General features: G+C 56.5%; 7 non-coding genes across 7 annotated transcripts; all 7 read left to right on the top strand.

Moving 5' to 3' along the window:
• Positions 1-1,478: 1,478 nt before the first annotated feature.
• Positions 1,479-1,597, top strand: LOC149429212 (5S ribosomal RNA). The gene has a single exon (XR_016310548.1). It is a non-coding gene; the product is annotated as a 5S ribosomal RNA (ribosomal RNA).
• A 2,752-nt stretch (positions 1,598-4,349) lies between these two features.
• Positions 4,350-4,468, top strand: LOC149429211 (5S ribosomal RNA). The gene has a single exon (XR_016310505.1). It is a non-coding gene; the product is annotated as a 5S ribosomal RNA (ribosomal RNA).
• Positions 4,469-7,211: 2,743 nt separating this feature from the next.
• On the top strand, positions 7,212-7,330 carry LOC149429210 (5S ribosomal RNA). Its single transcript, XR_016310546.1, has one exon. It is a non-coding gene; the product is annotated as a 5S ribosomal RNA (ribosomal RNA).
• A 2,748-nt stretch (positions 7,331-10,078) lies between these two features.
• Positions 10,079-10,197, top strand: LOC149429209 (5S ribosomal RNA). Its single transcript, XR_016310545.1, has one exon. It is a non-coding gene; the product is annotated as a 5S ribosomal RNA (ribosomal RNA).
• A 2,748-nt stretch (positions 10,198-12,945) lies between these two features.
• LOC149429208 (5S ribosomal RNA) lies at positions 12,946-13,064 on the top strand. The gene has a single exon (XR_016310544.1). It is a non-coding gene; the product is annotated as a 5S ribosomal RNA (ribosomal RNA).
• Positions 13,065-15,812: 2,748 nt separating this feature from the next.
• On the top strand, positions 15,813-15,931 carry LOC149429207 (5S ribosomal RNA). The gene has a single exon (XR_016310543.1). It is a non-coding gene; the product is annotated as a 5S ribosomal RNA (ribosomal RNA).
• Positions 15,932-18,679: 2,748 nt separating this feature from the next.
• On the top strand, positions 18,680-18,798 carry LOC149429206 (5S ribosomal RNA). The gene has a single exon (XR_016310542.1). It is a non-coding gene; the product is annotated as a 5S ribosomal RNA (ribosomal RNA).
• Positions 18,799-21,241: the final 2,443 nt, after the last annotated feature.

Below are 21,241 nucleotides of genomic sequence, written 5' to 3'. Positions count from 1 at the left end.
GGTAGCCCAGTCCAGCCTTGTGTAGGTCTTCGATCCTGTTCCTGACATCCCTGGACAGCTCTTTGGTCTTTGCCGTGGTGGAGGGTTTGGAATCTGATGGTTTGATTGCTCCTGTGGACAGGTGTCTTTTATACAGGTCAGAAAATGAGATTAGCATCTCTCCCTTTAAGAGGCTGCTTCTAATCTCAGCTTGTTACCTGTGTGAAAGACACCTGGGAGCCAGAAATGCCGCTGAATGATAGGGGATAGAATACCTATTTCCCTCAGGAACATGCGAATGAGCGCATCATTGGTTAGACATGCAGTTCTTTTGAATGTTTTCTTGCTAGTCTGTCTCTCAGTCAATACACCTAGCATTGGATTTTTAGACCGATCGATCATTTGTTTGTGAGCGGGCAAAGATTCAAAATCAGCAGGGGGTGAAATACTCCTTTCCTTCACTGTAGCTCCCCCAAAGTCCCCAGGCCAGGCTAGGCTTTTCTGAGCCCGCTTCCCTTTTGCGGGCCGCTCTTTTCAAAACACGCAGGCTTTCTTCTCTGTGTCCCTCAGGAGCTGGCCACGCATCCAGCCCCCTCCGGCAGCGGAGCAACGCTCAGACGCCAGCCCCAGCCAGCTAGCCCCGTCCTGCATCCCGCTTAGGCTCCGCGGCCCAGCCCTTTGCCAGCGCTCTCCTCAGCCGCTTTGGCGCTCTCACGCCTGCTCTCCAGTCGCCTTGCGCCACCACATTCCGCTGCGCTCCCCAGGCTGGGGGACAGCAGCGGGGAAGGCACGCGCGCCGGCCCCCCAAGCCAGCCAGAAGCAACAGAGCCGCCGAAGGCCACGATACCTGCGCCCTGAGGCGGTTAGAGCGCTGGGCCCGCTGCTGGAGGCAGGGGCCTGAGCGTCAGGGCCCTGTGGTGTGCGCAAGGGGGAGCCGGCCACTGGGGCGGTGAAAAAGAGCGAGGGCCGGAGCGCAAGGAAATGGCGTTTGTAGGCCCTGCTGCCACCAGGGTCCCTAGCCTTGGTTTGGGTCAGGGGCAGGGAGGCGGGAGCGCTGTCCGGCGCCCCGAGAGGTCTGGCTGGCAAGCGAGCGTAGGCCCCTTGCTTTGCGGTGCTCTTTGCGGCTGCTGTGTCCAAAGCTTGCTCCCCGCGGCTGGTGTGGTGCTCAGCCCTGCGAGCCAAAGGCTTGAAGTCAGGCCAGGGGAAGGCGGGAAGGAGAAGGAGGAGCGGTTGAGGCCAGGCTGGCGTGGTGTGCTTGTGCCTGAGGAGGTGCGGTCAGGAAGAGGTTAAAGAGGGAGCAAAGCAACGGGGGGGGGAGGCAGGGGTTTGAGGAGAGTGAGTGAGAGAGGAGAGACGGGGCGGTGTGTCAGTTGTGCCGGTGGGTGAGAAGGAAACAGCAGCAGCAGCAGGCGGCTTGTCCTGGGTAGTAGAGCCGAGGAAAGGCGGAGGCCAGGCTGCCCGTGACAAGTAGAAGAGGCTTGAAGGAGAGACTGAGTACTGCCTACGGCCACACCACCCTGAACGCGCCCGATCTCGTCTGATCTCGGAAGCTAAGCAGGGTCGGGCCTGGTTAGTACTTGGATGGGAGACCGCCTGGGAATACCAGGTGCTGTAGGCTTTTGCTTTTCCTCCAGCAGGGGTCACTCTCCTCCATGGCTCTTTCACATTCACTTTTACCTCCCCGCTCTCCAAGCCCTCCTGCTGCACACCTGCACTCAAGGAAACAACCTTTTCATCCCCTGCTCATTTGCCAGCTCGGCCCACTCACAAACAAATCAGCCCTCTCAAAATACAATGCTAGCTGCATTGGAACACTCACAGACAGAAGAGCAAGAAAAAAACTCACAAGAAATGCATGGCTAACAAATCAGGCGCTCATTTGCAGGTTCACCAGGGAACACAGGCATCTCATCCCCTTCACAAAACAGGGCTTAGTGCTTGCTGGCAAATCCCTTCTTGGCAATCCCAGAGGTCAGGCGTTACCTGGAGTTGGCCACCAGCTTTGCACACATCTCAGGAGGGATTTTGGCCCACTCCTCTTGGCAGATCCTCTCCAAATCATGAAGGTTTGGCGGCTGACGTTTGGCAACTCCAACTTTCAGCTCCCTCCACAGAGATATTGTCAGCCGGATGAAGGTCTGGAGACTGGCTAGGCCACTCCAGGAGCTTAACGTGCTTCTTCTCCAGCCGCTGCTTTGTTGCCTTGGCCGCGTGTTTTGGCTCCTTGTCATGCTGGAACAGCCACCCGCCATTCATTTTCAATGCCCTGGCTGAGGGGAGAAGGTTCTTGCCCAAGATTTGCCGCTCCATTGCCCCGTCCATGGTCCCCTTGATGCAGTGCAGTTGTCCTGTCCCCTTAGCAGAAAAACACCCCCAAAGCAGCATATTTCCACCACCATGTTTGACAGTTGGGATGGTGTTCTTGGGGTCATAGGCAGCATTCGTCGTCCTCCGCCTCCAAACACGGCGAGTTGAGTTGATGCCAAAGAGCTCCATGTTGGTCGTCTCATCTGACCACGACACTTTCAACCAGTCCTGCTCTGCCTCATTCAGATGTTCAGTGGTAAACTTCAGACGGGCCTGGACATGTGCTCTCTTGAGCAGAGGGACCTTGCGGGCACTGCGGGATTTCAATCCTCGTCGGCGTAGTGTGTTACCCATTGTTCTCTTGGTGACTGCGGTCCCAGCTGGCCGGAGATGATTGACAAGATCCTCACTCGTAGTTCTGGGATGATGCCTCACTGTTGTCATGATCATTGACACTCCACGAGGGGAGATCTTGCACGGGGCACCGGTCCTAGGGAGACTGACAGTTGCTTTGTGTTTCTTCCATTTGCGAATGATTGCACCGACTGTTGTCACCTTCTCACCAAGCTGCTTGGCCATAGTTTGGTAGCCCAGTCCAGCCTTGTGTAGGTCTTCGATCCTGTTCCTGACATCCCTGGACAGCTCTTTGGTCTTTGCTGTGGTGGAGGGTTTGGAATCTGATGGTTTGATTGCTCCTGTGGACAGGTGTCTTTTATACAGGTCAGAAAATGAGATTAGCATCTCTCCCTTTAAGAGGCTGCTTCTAATCTCAGCTTGTTACCTGTGTGAAAGACACCTGGGAGCCAGAAATGCCGCTGAATGATAGGGGATAGAATACCTATTTCCCTCAGGAACATGCGAATGAGCGCATCATTGGTTAGACATGCAGTTCTTTTGAATGTTTTCTTGCTAGTCTGTCTCTCAGTCAATACACCTAGCATTGGATTTTTAGACCGATCGATCATTTGTTTGTGAGCGGGCAAAGATTCAAAATCAGCAGGGGGTGAAATACTCCTTTCCTTCACTGTAGCTCCCCCAAAGTCCCCAGGCCAGGCTAGGCTTTTCTGAGCCCGCTTCCCTTTTGCGGGCCGCTCTTTTCAAAACACGCAGGCTTTCTTCTCTGTGTCCCTCAGGAGCTGGCCACGCATCCAGCCCCCTCCGGCAGCGGAGCAACGCTCAGACGCCAGCCCCAGCCAGCTAGCCCCGTCCTGCATCCCGCTTAGGCTCCGCGGCCCAGCCCTTTGCCAGCGCTCTCCTCAGCCGCTTTGGCGCTCTCACGCCTGCTCTCCAGTCGCCTTGCGCCGACACATTCCGCTGCGCTCCCCAGGCCGGGGGACAGCAGCGGGGAAGGCACGCGCGCCGGCCCCCCAAGCCAGCCAGAAGCAACAGAGCCGCCGAAGGCCACGATACCTGCGCCTTGAGGCGGTTAGAGCGCCGGGCCCGCTGCTGGAGGCAGGGGCCTGTGCGTCAGGGCCCTGTGGTGTGCGCAAGGGGGAGCCGGCCACTGGGGCGGTGAAAAAGAGCGAGGGCCGGAGCGCAAGGAACTGGGGTTTGTAGGCCCCGGTGCCAGCAGGGTCCCTAGCCTTGGTTTGGGTCAGGGGCAGGGAGGCGGGAGCGCTGTCCGGCGTCCCGAGAGGTCTGGCTGGCAAGCGAGCGTAGGCCCCTTGCTTTGCGGTGCTCTTTGCGGCTGCTGTGTCCAAAGCTTGCTCCCCGCGGCTGGTGTGGTGCTCAGCCCTGCGAGCCAAAGGCTTGAAGTCAGGCCAGGGGAAGGCGGGAAGGAGAAGGAGGAGCGGTTGAGGCCAGGCTGGCGTGGTGTGCTTGTGCCTGAGGAGGTGCGGTCAGGAAGAGGTTAAAGAGGGAGCAAAGCAACGGGGGGGGGGAGGCAGGGGTTTGAGGAGAGTGAGTGAGAGAGGAGAGACGGGGCGGTGTGTCAGTTGTGCCGGTGGGTGAGAAGGAAACAGCAGCAGCAGCAGGCGGCTTGTCCTGGGTAGTAGAGCCGAGGAAAGGCGGAGGCCAGGCTGCCCGTGACAAGTAGAAGAGGCTTGAAGGAGAGCCTGAGTACTGCCTACGGCCACACCACCCTGAACGCGCCCGATCTCGTCTGATCTCGGAAGCTAAGCAGGGTTGGGCCTGGTTAGTACTTGGATGGGAGACCGCCTGGGAATACCAGGTGCTGTAGGCTTTTGCTTTTCCTCCAGCAGGGGTCACTCTCCTCCATGGCTCTTTCACATTCACTTTTACCTCCCCGCTCTCCAAGCCCTCCTGCTGCACACCTGCACTCAAGGAAACAACCTTTTCATCCCCTGCTCATTTGCCAGCTCGGCCCACTCACAAACAAATCAGCCCTCTCAAAATACAATGCTAGCTGCATTGGAACACTCACAGACAGAAGAGCAAGAAATAAACTCACAAGAAATGCATGGCTAACAAATCAGGCGCTCATTTGCAGGTTCACCAGGGAACACAGGTATCTCATCCCCTTCACAAAACAGGGCTTAGTGCTTGCTGGCAAATCCCTTCTTGGCAATCCCAGAGGTCAGGCGTTACCTGGAGTTGGCCACCAGCTTTGCACACATCTCAGGAGGGATTTTGGCCCACTCCTCTTGGCAGATGCTCTCCAAATCATGAAGGTTTGGCGGCTGACGTTTGGCAACTCCAACTTTCAGCTCCCTCCACAGAGATATTGTCAGCCGGATGAAGGTCTGGAGACTGGCTAGGCCACTCCAGGAGCTTAACGTGCTTCTTCTCCAGCCGCTGCTTTGTTGCCTTGGCCGCGTGTTTTGGCTCCTTGTCATGCTGGAACAGCCACCCGCCATTCATTTTCAATGCCCTGGCTGAGGGGAGAAGGTTCTTGCCCAAGATTTGCCGCTCCATTGCCCCGTCCATGGTCCCCTTGATGCAGTGCAGTTGTCCTGTCCCCTTAGCAGAAAAACACCCCCAAAGCAGCATATTTCCACCACCATGTTTGACAGTTGGGATGGTGTTCTTGGGGTCATAGGCAGCATTCCTCGTCCTCCGCCTCCAAACACGGCGAGTTGAGTTGATGCCAAAGAGCTCCATGTTGGTCGTCTCATCTGACCACGACACTTTCAACCAGTCCTGCTCTGCCTCATTCAGATGTTCAGTGGCAAACTTCAGACGGGCCTGGACATGTGCTCTCTTGAGCAGAGGGACCTTGCGGGCACTGCGGGATTTCAATCCTCGTCGGCGTAGTGTGTTACCCATTGTTCTCTTGGTGACTGCGGTCCCAGCTGGCCGGAGATGATTGACAAGATCCTCACTCGTAGTTCTGGGATGATGCCTCACTGTTGTCATGATCATTGACACTCCACGAGGGGAGATCTTGCACGGGGCACCGGTCCTAGGGAGACTGACAGTTGCTTTGTGTTTCTTCCATTTGCGAATGATTGCACCGACTGTTGTCACCTTCTCACCAAGCTGCTTGGCCATAGTTTGGTAGCCCAGTCCAGCCTTGTGTAGGTCTTCGATCCTGTTCCTGACATCCCTGGACAGCTCTTTGGTCTTTGCCGTGGTGGAGGGTTTGGAATCTGATGGTTTGATTGCTCCTGTGGACAGGTGTCTTTTATACAGGTCAGAAAATGAGATTAGCATCTCTCCCTTTAAGCGGCTGCTTCTAATCTCAGCTTGTTACCTGTGTGAAAGACACCTGGGAGCCAGAAATGCCGCTGAATGATAGGGGATAGAATACCTATTTCCCTCAGGAACATGCGAATCAGCGCATCATTGGTTAGACATGCAGTTCTTTTGAATGTTTTCTTGCTAGTCTGTCTCTCAGTCAATACACCTAGCATTGGATTTTTAGACCGATCGATCATTTGTTTGTGAGCGGGCAAAGATTCAAAATCAGCAGGGGGTGAAATACTCCTTTCCTTCACTGTAGCTCCCCCAAAGTCCCCAGGCCAGGCTAGGCTTTTCTGAGCCCGCTTCCCTTTTGCGGGCCGCTCTTTTCAAAACACGCAGGCTTTCTTCTCTGTGTCCCTCAGGAGCTGGCCACGCATCCAGCCCCCTCCGGCAGCGGAGCAACGCTCAGACGCCAGCCCCAGCCAGCTAGCCCCGTCCTGCATCCCGCTTAGGCTCCGCGGCCCAGCCCTTTGCCAGCGCTCTCCTCAGCCGCTTTGGCGCTCTCACGCCTGCTCTCCAGTCGCCTTGCGCCGACACATTCCGCTGCGCTCCCCAGGCCGGGGGACAGCAGCGGGGAAGGCACGCGCGCCGGCCCCCCAAGCCAGCCAGAAGCAACAGAGCCGCCGAAGGCCACGATACCTGCGCCCTGAGGCGGTTAGAGCGCCGGGCCCGCTGCTGGAGGCAGGGGCCTGTGCGTCAGGGCCCTGTGGTGTGCGCAAGGGGGAGCCGGCCACTGGGGCGGTGAAAAAGAGCGAGGGCCGGAGTGCAAGGAACTGGCGTTTGTAGGCCCCGGTGCCAGCAGGGTCCCTAGCCTAGGTTTGGGTCAGGGGCAGGGAGGCGGGAGCGCTGTCCGGCGCCCCGAGAGGTCTGGCTGGCAAGCGAGCGTAGGCCCCTTGCTTTGCGGTGCTCTTTGCGGCTGCTGTGTCCAAAGCTTGCTCCCCGCGGCTGGTGTGGTGCTCAGCCCTGCGAGCCAAAGGCTTGAAGTCAGGCCAGGGGAAGGCGGGAAGGAGGAGCGGTTGAGGCCAGGCTGGCGTGGTGTGCTTGTGCCTGAGGAGGTGCGGTCAGGAAGAGGTTAAAGAGGGAGCAAAGCAACGGGGGGGAGGCAGGGGTTTGAGGAGAGTGAGTGAGAGAGGAGAGACGGGGCGGTGTGTCAGTTGTGCCGGTGGGTGAGAAGGAAACAGCAGCAGCAGCAGGCGGCTTGTACTGGGTAGTAGAGCCGAGGAAAGGCGGAGGCCAGGCTGCCCGTGACAAGTAGAAGAGGCTTGAAGGAGAGCCTGAGTACTGCCTACGGCCACACCACCCTGAACGCGCCCGATCTCGTCTGATCTCGGAAGCTAAGCAGGGTCGGGCCTGGTTAGTACTTGGATGGGAGACCGCCTGGGAATACCAGGTGCTGTAGGCTTTTGCTTTTCCTCCAGCAGGGGTCACTCTCCTCCATGGCTCTTTCACATTCACTTTTACCTCCCCGCTCTCCAAGCCCTCCTGCTGCACACCTGCACTCAAGGAAACAACCTTTTCATCCCCTGCTCATTTGCCAGCTCGGCCCACTCACAAACAAATCAGCCCTCTCAAAATACAATGCTAGCTGCATTGGAACACTCACAGACAGAAGAGCAAGAAAAAACTCACAAGAAATGCATGGCTAACAAATCAGGCGCTCATTTGCAGGTTCACCGGGGAACACAGGTATCTCATCCCCTTCACCAAACAGGGCTTAGTGCTTGCTGGCAAATCCCTTCTTGGCAATCCCAGAGGTCAGGCGTTACCTGGAGTTGGCCACCAGCTTTGCACACATCTCATCTCAGGAGGGATTTTGGCCCACTCCTCTTGGCAGATCCTCTCCAAATCATGAAGGTTTGGTGGCTGACGTTTGGCAACTCCAACTTTCAGCTCCCTCCACAGATATTGTCAGCCGGATGAAGGTCTGGAGACTGGCTAGGCCACTCCACGACCTTAACGTGCTTCTTCTCCAGCCGCTGCTTTGTTGCCTTGGCCGTGTGTTTTGGCTCCTTGTCATGCTGGAACAGCGACCCGCCATTCATTTTCAATGCCCTGGCTGAGAGAAGAAGGTTGTCGCCCAAGATTTGCCACTCCATTGCCCCGTCCATCGTCCCTCTGATGAGGGGCAGTTGTCCTGTCCTCTTAGCAAAAAAACACCCCCAAAGCAGAATGTTTCCACCACCATGTTTGACAGTTGGGATGGTGTTCTTGGGGTCATAGGCAGCATTCCTCGTCCTCCTCCTCCAAACACGGCGAGTTGAGTTGATGCCAAAGAGCTCCATGTTGGTCGTCTCATCTGACCACGACACTTTCAACCAGTTCTGCTCTGCCTCGTTCAGATGTTCAGTGGCAAACTTCAGACGGGCCTGGACATGTGCTCTCTTGAGCAGAGGGACCTTGCGGGCACTGCGGGATTTCAATCCTCGTCGGCGTAGTGTGTTACCCATTGTTCTCTTGGTGACTGCGGTCCCAGCTGGCCGGAGATCATTGACAAGATCCTCACTCGTAATTCTGGGATGATGCCTCACTGTTGTCATGATCATTGACACTCCACGAGGGGAGATCTTGCACGGGGCACCGGTCCTAGGGAGACTGACAGTTGTTTTGTGTTTCTTCCATTTGTGAATGATTGCACCGACTGTTGTCACCTTCTCACCAAGCTGCTTGGCCATAGTTTGGTAGCCCAGTCCAGCCTTGTGTAGGTCTACAATCTTGTCCCTGACATCCCTGGACAGCTCTTTGGTCTTTGCCATGGTGGAGAGTTTGGAATCTGATGGTTTGATTGCTCCTGTGGACAGGTGTCTTTTATACAGGTAAGAAAATGAGCTTAGCATCACTCCCTTTAAGAGACTGCTTCTAATCTCAGCTTGTTACCTGTATGAAAGACACCTGGTAGCCAGAAATGCTGCTGAATGATAGGGGATGGAATACTTATTTCCCTCAGGAACATGCGAATCAGCGCATCATTGGTTAGACATGCAGTTCTTTTGAATGTTTTCTTGCTAGTCTGTCTCTCAGTCAATACACCTAGCATTGGATTTTTAGACCGATCGATCATTTGTTTGTGAGCGGGCAAACATTCAAAATCAGCAGGGGGTGAAATACTCCTTTCCTTCACTGTAGCTCCCCCAAAGTCCCCAGGCCAGCCTAGGCTTTTCTGAGCCCGCTTCCCTTTTGCGGGCCGCTCTTTTCAAAACACGCTGGCTTTCTTCTCTGTGTCCCTCAGCAGCTGGCCACGCATCCAGCCCCCTCCGGCAGCGGAGCAACGCTCAGACGCCAGCCCCAGCCAGCTAGCCTCGTCCTGCATCCCGCTTAGGCTCCACGGCCCAGCCCTTTGCCAGCGCTCTCCTCAGCCGCTTTGGCGCTCTCACGCCTGCTCTCCAGTCGCCTTGCGCCACCACATTCCGCTGCGCTCCCCAGGCTGGGGGACAGCAGCGGGGAAGGCACGCGCGCCGGCCCCCCAAGCCAGCCAGAAGCAACAGAGCCGCCGAAGGCCACGATACCTGCGCCCTGAGGCGGTTAGAGCGCTGGGCCCGCTGCTGGAGGCAGGGGCCTGAGCGTCAGGGCCCTGTGGTGTGCGCAAGGGGGAGCCGGCCACTGGGGCGGTGAAAAAGAGCGAGGGCCGGAGCGCAAGGAAATGGCGTTTGTAGGCCCTGCTGCCACCAGGGTCCCTAGCCTTGGTTTGGGTCAGGGGCAGGGAGGCGGGAGCGCTGTCCGGCGCCCCGAGAGGTCTGGCTGGCAAGCGAGCGTAGGCCCCTTGCTTTGCGGTGCGCTTTGCGGCTGCTGTGTCCAAAGCTTGCTCCCCGCGGCTGGTGTGGTGCTCAGCCCTGCGAGCCAAAGGCTTGAAGTCAGGCCAGGGGAAGGCGGGAAGGAGAAGGAGGAGCGGTTGAGGCCAGGCTGGCGTGGTGTGCTTGTGCCTGAGGAGGTGCGGTCAGGAAGAGGTTAAAGAGGGAGCAAAGCAGCGGGGGGGAGGCAGGGGTTTGAGGAGAGTGAGTGAGAGAGGAGAGACGGGGCGGTGTGTCAGTTGTGCCGGTGGGTGAGAAGGAAACAGCAGTAGCAGGCGGCTTGTCCTGGGTAGTAGAACTAAGGAAAGGTGGAGGCCAGGCTGTCCGTGACAAGTAGAAGAGGCTTGAAGGAGAGCCTGAGTACTGCCTACGGCCACACCACCCTGAACGCGCCCGATCTCGTCTGATCTCGGAAGCTAAGCAGGGTCGGGCCTGGTTAGTACTTGGATGGGAGACCGCCTGGGAATACCAGGTGCTGTAGGCTTTTGCTTTTCCTCCAGCAGGGGTCACTCTCCTCCATGGCTCTTTCACATTCACTTTTACCTCCCCGCTCTCCAAGCCCTCCTGCTGCACACCTGCACTCAAGGAAACAACCTTTTCATCCCCTGCTCATTTGCCAGCTCGGCCCACTCACAAACAAATCAGCCCTCTCAAAATACAATGCTAGCTGCATTGGAACACTCACAGACAGAAGAGCAAGAAAAAACTCACAAGAAATGCATGGCTAACAAATCAGGCGCTCATTTGCAGGTTCACCGGGGAACACAGGTATCTCATCCCCTTCACCAAACAGGGCTTAGTGCTTGCTGGCAAATCCCTTCTTGGCAATCCCAGAGGTCAGGCGTTACCTGGAGTTGGCCACCAGCTTTGCACACATCTCATCTCAGGAGGGATTTTGGCCCACTCCTCTTGGCAGATCCTCTCCAAATCATGAAGGTTTGGTGGCTGACGTTTGGCAACTCCAACTTTCAGCTCCCTCCACAGATATTGTCAGCCGGATGAAGGTCTGGAGACTGGCTAGGCCACTCCACGACCTTAACGTGCTTCTTCTCCAGCCGCTGCTTTGTTGCCTTGGCCGTGTGTTTTGGCTCCTTGTCATGCTGGAACAGCGACCCGCCATTCATTTTCAATGCCCTGGCTGAGAGAAGAAGGTTGTCGCCCAAGATTTGCCGCTCCATTGCCCCGTCCATCGTCCCTCTGATGAGGGGCAGTTGTCCTGTCCTCTTAGCAAAAAAACACCCCCAAAGCAGAATGTTTCCACCACCATGTTTGACAGTTGGGATGGTGTTCTTGGGGTCATAGGCAGCATTCCTCGTCCTCCTCCTCCAAACACGGCGAGTTGAGTTGATGCCAAAGAGCTCCATGTTGGTCGTCTCATCTGACCACGACACTTTCAACCAGTCCTGCTCTGCCTCGTTCAGATGTTCAGTGGCAAACTTCAGACGGGCCTGGACATGTGCTCTCTTGAGCAGAGGGACCTTGCGGGCACTGCGGGATTTCAATCCTCGTCGGCGTAGTGTGTTACCCATTGTTCTCTTGGTGACTGCGGTCCCAGCTGGCCGGAGATCATTGACAAGATCCTCACTCGTAATTCTGGGATGATGCCTCACTGTTGTCATGATCATTGACACTCCACGAGGGGAGATCTTGCACGGGGCACCGGTCCTAGGGAGACTGACAGTTGTTTTGTGTTTCTTCCATTTGTGAATGATTGCACCGACTGTTGTCACCTTCTCACCAAGCTGCTTGGCCATAGTTTGGTAGCCCAGTCCAGCCTTGTGTAGGTCTACAATCTTGTCCCTGACATCCCTGGACAGCTCTTTGGTCTTTGCCATGGTGGAGAGTTTGGAATCTGATGGTTTGATTGCTCCTGTGGACAGGTGTCTTTTATACAGGTAAGAAAATGAGCTTAGCATCACTCCCTTTAAGAGACTGCTTCTAATCTCAGCTTGTTACCTGTATGAAAGACACCTGGTAGCCAGAAATGCTGCTGAATGATAGGGGATGGAATACTTATTTCCCTCAGGAACATGCGAATCAGCGCATCATTGGTTAGACATGCAGTTCTTTTGAATGTTTTCTTGCTAGTCTGTCTCTCAGTCAATACACCTAGCATTGGATTTTTAGACCGATCGATCATTTGTTTGTGAGCGGGCAAAGATTCAAAATCAGCAGGGGGTGAAATACTCCTTTCCTTCACTGTAGCTCCCCCAAAGTCCCCAGGCCAGCCTAGGCTTTTCTGAGCCCGCTTCCCTTTTGCGGGCCGCTCTTTTCAAAACACGCTGGCTTTCTTCTCTGTGTCCCTCAGCAGCTGGCCACGCATCCAGCCCCCTCCGGCAGCGGAGCAACGCTCAGACGCCACCCCCAGCCAGCTAGCCCCGTCCTGCATCCCGCTTAGGCTCCACGGCCCAGCCCTTTGCCAGCGCTCTCCTCAGCCGCTTTGGCGCTCTCACGCCTGCTCTCCAGTCGCCTTGCGCCACCACATTCCGCTGCGCTCCCCAGGCTGGGGGACAGCAGCGGGGAAGGCACGCGCGCCGGCCCCCCAAGCCAGCCAGAAGCAACAGAGCCGCCGAAGGCCACGATACCTGCGCCCTGAGGCGGTTAGAGCGCTGGGCCCGCTGCTGGAGGCAGGGGCCTGAGCGTCAGGGCCCTGTGGTGTGCGCAAGGGGGAGCCGGCCACTGGGGCGGTGAAAAAGAGCGAGGGCCGGAGCGCAAGGAAATGGCGTTTGTAGGCCCTGCTGCCACCAGGGTCCCTAGCCTTGGTTTGGGTCAGGGGCAGGGAGGCGGGAGCGCTGTCCGGCGCCCCGAGAGGTCTGGCTGGCAAGCGAGCGTAGGCCCCTTGCTTTGCGGTGCGCTTTGCGGCTGCTGTGTCCAAAGCTTGCTCCCCGCGGCTGGTGTGGTGCTCAGCCCTGCGAGCCAAAGGCTTGAAGTCAGGCCAGGGGAAGGCGGGAAGGAGAAGGAGGAGCGGTTGAGGCCAGGCTGGCGTGGTGTGCTTGTGCCTGAGGAGGTGCGGTCAGGAAGAGGTTAAAGAGGGAGCAAAGCAGCGGGGGGAAGGCAGGGGTTTGAGGAGAGTGAGTGAGAGAGGAGAGACGGGGCGGTGTGTCAGTTGTGCCGGTGGGTGAGAAGGAAACAGCAGTAGCAGGCGGCTTGTCCTGGGTAGTAGAACTAAGGAAAGGTGGAGGCCAGGCTGTCCGTGACAAGTAGAAGAGGCTTGAAGGAGAGCCTGAGTACTGCCTACGGCCACACCACCCTGAACGCGCCCGATCTCGTCTGATCTCGGAAGCTAAGCAGGGTCGGGCCTGGTTAGTACTTGGATGGGAGACCGCCTGGGAATACCAGGTGCTGTAGGCTTTTGCTTTTCCTCCAGCAGGGGTCACTCTCCTCCATGGCTCTTTCACATTCACTTTTACCTCCCCGCTCTCCAAGCCCTCCTGCTGCACACCTGCACTCAAGGAAACAACCTTTTCATCCCCTGCTCATTTGCCAGCTCGGCCCACTCACAAACAAATCAGCCCTCTCAAAATACAATGCTAGCTGCATTGGAACACTCACAGACAGAAGAGCAAGAAAAAACTCACAAGAAATGCATGGCTAACAAATCAGGCGCTCATTTGCAGGTTCACCGGGGAACACAGGTATCTCATCCCCTTCACCAAACAGGGCTTAGTGCTTGCTGGCAAATCCCTTCTTGGCAATCCCAGAGGTCAGGCGTTACCTGGAGTTGGCCACCAGCTTTGCACACATCTCATCTCAGGAGGGATTTTGGCCCACTCCTCTTGGCAGATCCTCTCCAAATCATGAAGGTTTGGTGGCTGACGTTTGGCAACTCCAACTTTCAGCTCCCTCCACAGATATTGTCAGCCGGATGAAGGTCTGGAGACTGGCTAGGCCACTCCACGACCTTAACGTGCTTCTTCTCCAGCCGCTGCTTTGTTGCCTTGGCCGTGTGTTTTGGCTCCTTGTCATGCTGGAACAGCGACCCGCCATTCATTTTCAATGCCCTGGCTGAGAGAAGAAGGTTGTCGCCCAAGATTTGCCGCTCCATTGCCCCGTCCATCGTCCCTCTGATGAGGGGCAGTTGTCCTGTCCTCTTAGCAAAAAAACACCCCCAAAGCAGAATGTTTCCACCACCATGTTTGACAGTTGGGATGGTGTTCTTGGGGTCATAGGCAGCATTCCTCGTCCTCCTCCTCCAAACACGGCGAGTTGAGTTGATGCCAAAGAGCTCCATGTTGGTCGTCTCATCTGACCACGACACTTTCAACCAGTCCTGCTCTGCCTCGTTCAGATGTTCAGTGGCAAACTTCAGACGGGCCTGGACATGTGCTCTCTTGAGCAGAGGGACCTTGCGGGCACTGCGGGATTTCAATCCTCGTCGGCGTAGTGTGTTACCCATTGTTCTCTTGGTGACTGCGGTCCCAGCTGGCCGGAGATCATTGACAAGATCCTCACTCGTAATTCTGGGATGATGCCTCACTGTTGTCATGATCATTGACACTCCACGAGGGGAGATCTTGCACGGGGCACCGGTCCTAGGGAGACTGACAGTTGTTTTGTGTTTCTTCCATTTGTGAATGATTGCACCGACTGTTGTCACCTTCTCACCAAGCTGCTTGGCCATAGTTTGGTAGCCCAGTCCAGCCTTGTGTAGGTCTACAATCTTGTCCCTGACATCCCTGGACAGCTCTTTGGTCTTTGCCATGGTGGAGAGTTTGGAATCTGATGGTTTGATTGCTCCTGTGGACAGGTGTCTTTTATACAGGTAAGAAAATGAGCTTAGCATCACTCCCTTTAAGAGACTGCTTCTAATCTCAGCTTGTTACCTGTATGAAAGACACCTGGTAGCCAGAAATGCTGCTGAATGATAGGGGATGGAATACTTATTTCCCTCAGGAACATGCGAATCAGCGCATCATTGGTTAGACATGCAGTTCTTTTGAATGTTTTCTTGCTAGTCTGTCTCTCAGTCAATACACCTAGCATTGGATTTTTAGACCGATCGATCATTTGTTTGTGAGCGGGCAAACATTCAAAATCAGCAGGGGGTGAAATACTCCTTTCCTTCACTGTAGCTCCCCCAAAGTCCCCAGGCCAGCCTAGGCTTTTCTGAGCCCGCTTCCCTTTTGCGGGCCGCTCTTTTCAAAACACGCTGGCTTTCTTCTCTGTGTCCCTCAGCAGCTGGCCACGCATCCAGCCCCCTCCGGCAGCGGAGCAACGCTCAGACGCCAGCCCCAGCCAGCTAGCCCCGTCCTGCATCCCGCTTAGGCTCCACGGCCCAGCCCTTTGCCAGCGCTCTCCTCAGCCGCTTTGGCGCTCTCACGCCTGCTCTCCAGTCGCCTTGCGCCACCACATTCCGCTGCGCTCCCCAGGCTGGGGGACAGCAGCGGGGAAGGCACGCGCGCCGGCCCCCCAAGCCAGCCAGAAGCAACAGAGCCGCCGAAGGCCACGATACCTGCGCCCTGAGGCGGTTAGAGCGCTGGGCCCGCTGCTGGAGGCAGGGGCCTGAGCGTCAGGGCCCTGTGGTGTGCGCAAGGGGGAGCCGGCCACTGGGGCGGTGAAAAAGAGCGAGGGCCGGAGCGCAAGGAAATGGCGTTTGTAGGCCCTGCTGCCACCAGGGTCCCTAGCCTTGGTTTGGGTCAGGGGCAGGGAGGCGGGAGCGCTGTCCGGCGCCCCGAGAGGTCTGGCTGGCAAGCGAGCGTAGGCCCCTTGCTTTGCGGTGCGCTTTGCGGCTGCTGTGTCCAAAGCTTGCTCCCCGCGGCTGGTGTGGTGCTCAGCCCTGCGAGCCAAAGGCTTGAAGTCAGGCCAGGGGAAGGCGGGAAGGAGAAGGAGGAGCGGTTGAGGCCAGGCTGGCGTGGTGTGCTTGTGCCTGAGGAGGTGCGGTCAGGAAGAGGTTAAAGAGGGAGCAAAGCAGCGGGGGGAAGGCAGGGGTTTGAGGAGAGTGAGTGAGAGAGGAGAGACGGGGCGGTGTGTCAGTTGTGCCGGTGGGTGAGAAGGAAACAGCAGTAGCAGGCGGCTTGTCCTGGGTAGTAGAACTAAGGAAAGGTGGAGGCCAGGCTGTCCGTGACAAGTAGAAGAGGCTTGAAGGAGAGCCTGAGTACTGCCTACGGCCACACCACCCTGAACGCGCCCGATCTCGTCTGATCTCGGAAGCTAAGCAGGGTCGGGCCTGGTTAGTACTTGGATGGGAGACCGCCTGGGAATACCAGGTGCTGTAGGCTTTTGCTTTTCCTCCAGCAGGGGTCACTCTCCTCCATGGCTCTTTCACATTCACTTTTACCTCCCCGCTCTCCAAGCCCTCCTGCTGCACACCTGCACTCAAGGAAACAACCTTTTCATCCCCTGCTCATTTGCCAGCTCGGCCCACTCACAAACAAATCAGCCCTCTCAAAATACAATGCTAGCTGCATTGGAACACTCACAGACAGAAGAGCAAGAAAAAACTCACAAGAAATGCATGGCTAACAAATCAGGCGCTCATTTGCAGGTTCACCGGGGAACACAGGTATCTCATCCCCTTCACCAAACAGGGCTTAGTGCTTGCTGGCAAATCCCTTCTTGGCAATCCCAGAGGTCAGGCGTTACCTGGAGTTGGCCACCAGCTTTGCACACATCTCATCTCAGGAGGGATTTTGGCCCACTCCTCTTGGCAGATCCTCTCCAAATCATGAAGGTTTGGTGGCTGACGTTTGGCAACTCCAACTTTCAGCTCCCTCCACAGATATTGTCAGCCGGATGAAGGTCTGGAGACTGGCTAGGCCACTCCACGACCTTAACGTGCTTCTTCTCCAGCCGCTGCTTTGTTGCCTTGGCCGTGTGTTTTGGCTCCTTGTCATGCTGGAACAGCGACCCGCCATTCATTTTCAATGCCCTGGCTGAGAGAAGAAGGTTGTCGCCCAAGATTTGCCGCTCCATTGCCCCGTCCATCGTCCCTCTGATGAGGGGCAGTTGTCCTGTCCTCTTAGCAAAAAAACACCCCCAAAGCAGAATGTTTCCACCACCATGTTTGACAGTTGGGATGGTGTTCTTGGGGTCATAGGCAGCATTCCTCGTCCTCCTCCTCCAAACACGGCGAGTTGAGTTGATGCCAAAGAGCTCCATGTTGGTCGTCTCATCTGACCACGACACTTTCAACCAGTCCTGCTCTGCCTCGTTCAGATGTTCAGTGGCAAACTTCAGACGGGCCTGGACATGTGCTCTCTTGAGCAGAGGGACCTTGCGGGCACTGCGGGATTTCAATCCTCGTCGGCGTAGTGTGTTACCCATTGTTCTCTTGGTGACTGCGGTCCCAGCTGGCCGGAGATCATTGACAAGATCCTCACTCGTAATTCTGGGATGATGCCTCACTGTTGTCATGATCATTGACACTCCACGAGGGGAGATCTTGCACGGGGCACCGGTCCTAGGGAGACTGACAGTTGTTTTGTGTTTCTTCCATTTGTGAATGATTGCACCGACTGTTGTCACCTTCTCACCAAGCTGCTTGGCCATAGTTTGGTAGCCCAGTCCAGCCTTGTGTAGGTCTACAATCTTGTCCCTGACATCCCTGGACAGCTCTTTGGTCTTTGCCATGGTGGAGAGTTTGGAATCTGATGGTTTGATTGCTCCTGTGGACAGGTGTCTTTTATACAGGTAAGAAAATGAGCTTAGCATCACTCCCTTTAAGAGACTGCTTCTAATCTCAGCTTGTTACCTGTATGAAAGACACCTGGTAGCCAGAAATGCTGCTGAATGATAGGGGATGGAATACTTATTTCCCTCAGGAACATGCGAATCAGCGCATCATTGGTTAGACATGCAGTTCTTTTGAATGTTTTCTTGCTAGTCTGTCTCTCAGTCAATACACCTAGCATTGGATTTTTAGACCGATCGATCATTTGTTTGTGAGCGGGCAAACATTCAAAATCAGCAGGGGGTGAAATACTCCTTTCCTTCACTGTAGCTCCCCCAAAGTCCCCAGGCCAGCCTTGGCTTTTCTGAGCCCGCTTCCCTTTTGCGGGCCGCTCTTTTCAAAACACGCTGGCTTTCTTCTCTGTGTCCCTCAGCAGCTGGCCACGCATCCAGCCCCCTCCGGCAGCGGAGCAACGCTCAGACGCCACCCCCAGCCAGCTAGCCCCGTCCTGCATCCCGCTTAGGCTCCACGGCCCAGCCCTTTGCCAGCGCTCTCCTCAGCCGCTTTGGCGCTCTCACGCCTGCTCTCCAGTCGCCTTGCGCCACCACATTCCGCTGCGCTCCCCAGGCTGGGGGACAGCAGCGGGGAAGGCACGCGCGCCGGCCCCCCAAGCCAGCCAGAAGCAACAGAGCCGCCGAAGGCCACGATACCTGCGCCCTGAGGCGGTTAGAGCGCTGGGCCCGCTGCTGGAGGCAGGGGCCTGAGCGTCAGGGCCCTGTGGTGTGCGCAAGGGGGAGCCGGCCACTGGGGCGGTGAAAAAGAGCGAGGGCCGGAGCGCAAGGAAATGGCGTTTGTAGGCCCTGCTGCCACCAGGGTCCCTAGCCTTGGTTTGGGTCAGGGGCAGGGAGGCGGGAGCGCTGTCCGGCGCCCCGAGAGGTCTGGCTGGCAAGCGAGCGTAGGCCCCTTGCTTTGCGGTGCGCTTTGCGGCTGCTGTGTCCAAAGCTTGCTCCCCGCGGCTGGTGTGGTGCTCAGCCCTGCGAGCCAAAGGCTTGAAGTCAGGCCAGGGGAAGGCGGGAAGGAGAAGGAGGAGCGGTTGAGGCCAGGCTGGCGTGGTGTGCTTGTGCCTGAGGAGGTGCGGTCAGGAAGAGGTTAAAGAGGGAGCAAAGCAGCGGGGGGGAGGCAGGGGTTTGAGGAGAGTGAGTGAGAGAGGAGAGACGGGGCGGTGTGTCAGTTGTGCCGGTGGGTGAGAAGGAAACAGCAGTAGCAGGCGGCTTGTCCTGGGTAGTAGAACTAAGGAAAGGTGGAGGCCAGGCTGTCCGTGACAAGTAGAAGAGGCTTGAAGGAGAGCCTGAGTACTGCCTACGGCCACACCACCCTGAACGCGCCCGATCTCGTCTGATCTCGGAAGCTAAGCAGGGTCGGGCCTGGTTAGTACTTGGATGGGAGACCGCCTGGGAATACCAGGTGCTGTAGGCTTTTGCTTTTCCTCCAGCAGGGGTCACTCTCCTCCATGGCTCTTTCACATTCACTTTTACCTCCCCGCTCTCCAAGCCCTCCTGCTGCACACCTGCACTCAAGGAAACAACCTTTTCATCCCCTGCTCATTTGCCAGCTCGGCCCACTCACAAACAAATCAGCCCTCTCAAAATACAATGCTAGCTGCATTGGAACACTCACAGACAGAAGAGCAAGAAAAAACTCACAAGAAATGCATGGCTAACAAATCAGGCGCTCATTTGCAGGTTCACCGGGGAACACAGGTATCTCATCCCCTTCACCAAACAGGGCTTAGTGCTTGCTGGCAAATCCCTTCTTGGCAATCCCAGAGGTCAGGCGTTACCTGGAGTTGGCCACCAGCTTTGCACACATCTCATCTCAGGAGGGATTTTGGCCCACTCCTCTTGGCAGATCCTCTCCAAATCATGAAGGTTTGGTGGCTGACGTTTGGCAACTCCAACTTTCAGCTCCCTCCACAGATATTGTCAGCCGGATGAAGGTCTGGAGACTGGCTAGGCCACTCCACGACCTTAACGTGCTTCTTCTCCAGCCGCTGCTTTGTTGCCTTGGCCGTGTGTTTTGGCTCCTTGTCATGCTGGAACAGCGACCCGCCATTCATTTTCAATGCCCTGGCTGAGAGAAGAAGGTTGTCGCCCAAGATTTGCCGCTCCATTGCCCCGTCCATCGTCCCTCTGATGAGGGGCAGTTGTCCTGTCCTCTTAGCAAAAAAACACCCCCAAAGCAGAATGTTTCCACCACCATGTTTGACAGTTGGGATGGTGTTCTTGGGGTCATAGGCAGCATTCCTCGTCCTCCTCCTCCAAACACGGCGAGTTGAGTTGATGCCAAAGAGCTCCATGTTGGTCGTCTCATCTGACCACGACACTTTCAACCAGTCCTGCTCTGCCTCGTTCAGATGTTCAGTGGCAAACTTCAGACGGGCCTGGACATGTGCTCTCTTGAGCAGAGGGACCTTGCGGGCACTGCGGGATTTCAATCCTCGTCGGCGTAGTGTGTTACCCATTGTTCTCTTGGTGACTGCGGTCCCAGCTGGCCGGAGATCATTGACAAGATCCTCACTCGTAATTCTGGGATGATGCCTCACTGTTGTCATGATCATTGACACTCCACGAGGGGAGATCTTGCACGGGGCACCGGTCCTAGGGAGACTGACAGTTGTTTTGTGTTTCTTCCATTTGTGAATGATTGCACCGACTGTTGTCACCTTCTCACCAAGCTGCTTGGCCATAGTTTGGTAGCCCAGTCCAGCCTTGTGTAGGTCTACAATCTTGTCCCTGACATCCCTGGACAGCTCTTTGGTCTTTGCCATGGTGGAGAGTTTGGAATCTGATGGTTTGATTGCTCCTGTGGACAGGTGTCTTTTATACAGGTAAGAAAATGAGCTTAGCATCACTCCCTTTAAGAGACTGCTTCTAATCTCAGCTTGTTACCTGTATGAAAGACACCTGGTAGCCAGAAATGCTGCTGAATGATAGGGGATGGAATACTTATTTCCCTCAGGAACATGCGAATCAGCGCATCATTGGTTAGACATGCAGTTCTTTTGAATGTTTTCTTGCTAGTCTGTCTCTCAGTCAATACACCTAGCATTGGATTTTTAGACCGATCGATCATTTGTTTGTGAGCGGGCAAAGATTCAAAATCAGCAGGGGGTGAAATACTCCTTTCCTTCACTGTAGCTCCCCCAAAGTCCCCAGGCCAGCCTAGGCTTTTCTGAGCCCGCTTCCCTTTTGCGGGCCGCTCTTTTCAAAACACGCTGGCTTTCTTCTCTGTGTCCCTCAGCAGCTGGCCACGCATCCAGCCCCCTCCGGCAGCGGAGCAACGCTCAGACGCCAGCCCCAGCCAGCTAGCCTCGTCCTGCATCCCGCTTAGGCTCCACGGCCCAGCCCTTTGCCAGCGCTCTCCTCAGCCGCTTTGGCGCTCTCACGCCTGCTCTCCAGTCGCCTTGCGCCACCACATTCCGCTGCGCTCCCCAGGCTGGGGGACAGCAGCGGGGAAGGCACGCGCGCCGGCCCCCCAAGCCAGCCAGAAGCAACAGAGCCGCCGAAGGCCACGATACCTGCGCCCTGAGGCGGTTAGAGCGCTGGGCCCGCTGCTGGAGGCAGGGGCCTGAGCGTCAGGGCCCTGTGGTGTGCGCAAGGGGGAGCCGGCCACTGGGGCGGTGAAAAAGAGCGAGGGCCGGAGCGCAAGGAAATGGCGTTTGTAGGCCCTGCTGCCACCAGGGTCCCTAGCCTTGGTTTGGGTCAGGGGCAGGGAGGCGGGAGCGCTGTCCGGCGCCCCGAGAGGTCTGGCTGGCAAGCGAGCGTAGGCCCCTTGCTTTGCGGTGCGCTTTGCGGCTGCTGTGTCCAAAGCTTGCTCCCCGCGGCTGGTGTGGTGCTCAGCCCTGCGAGCCAAAGGCTTG

The sequence above is a fragment of the Staurois parvus genome, unplaced genomic scaffold, assembly GCF_062004578.1.
Source record: "Staurois parvus isolate SC_StPar_1 unplaced genomic scaffold, SC_StPar_1.0 ptg002756l, whole genome shotgun sequence".
Classification (NCBI taxonomy): domain Eukaryota; kingdom Metazoa; phylum Chordata; class Amphibia; order Anura; family Ranidae; genus Staurois; species Staurois parvus.
The sequence above is the reverse complement of the archived record's forward strand: the minus strand, read 5'-3'. Positions and strand labels throughout refer to the sequence as shown.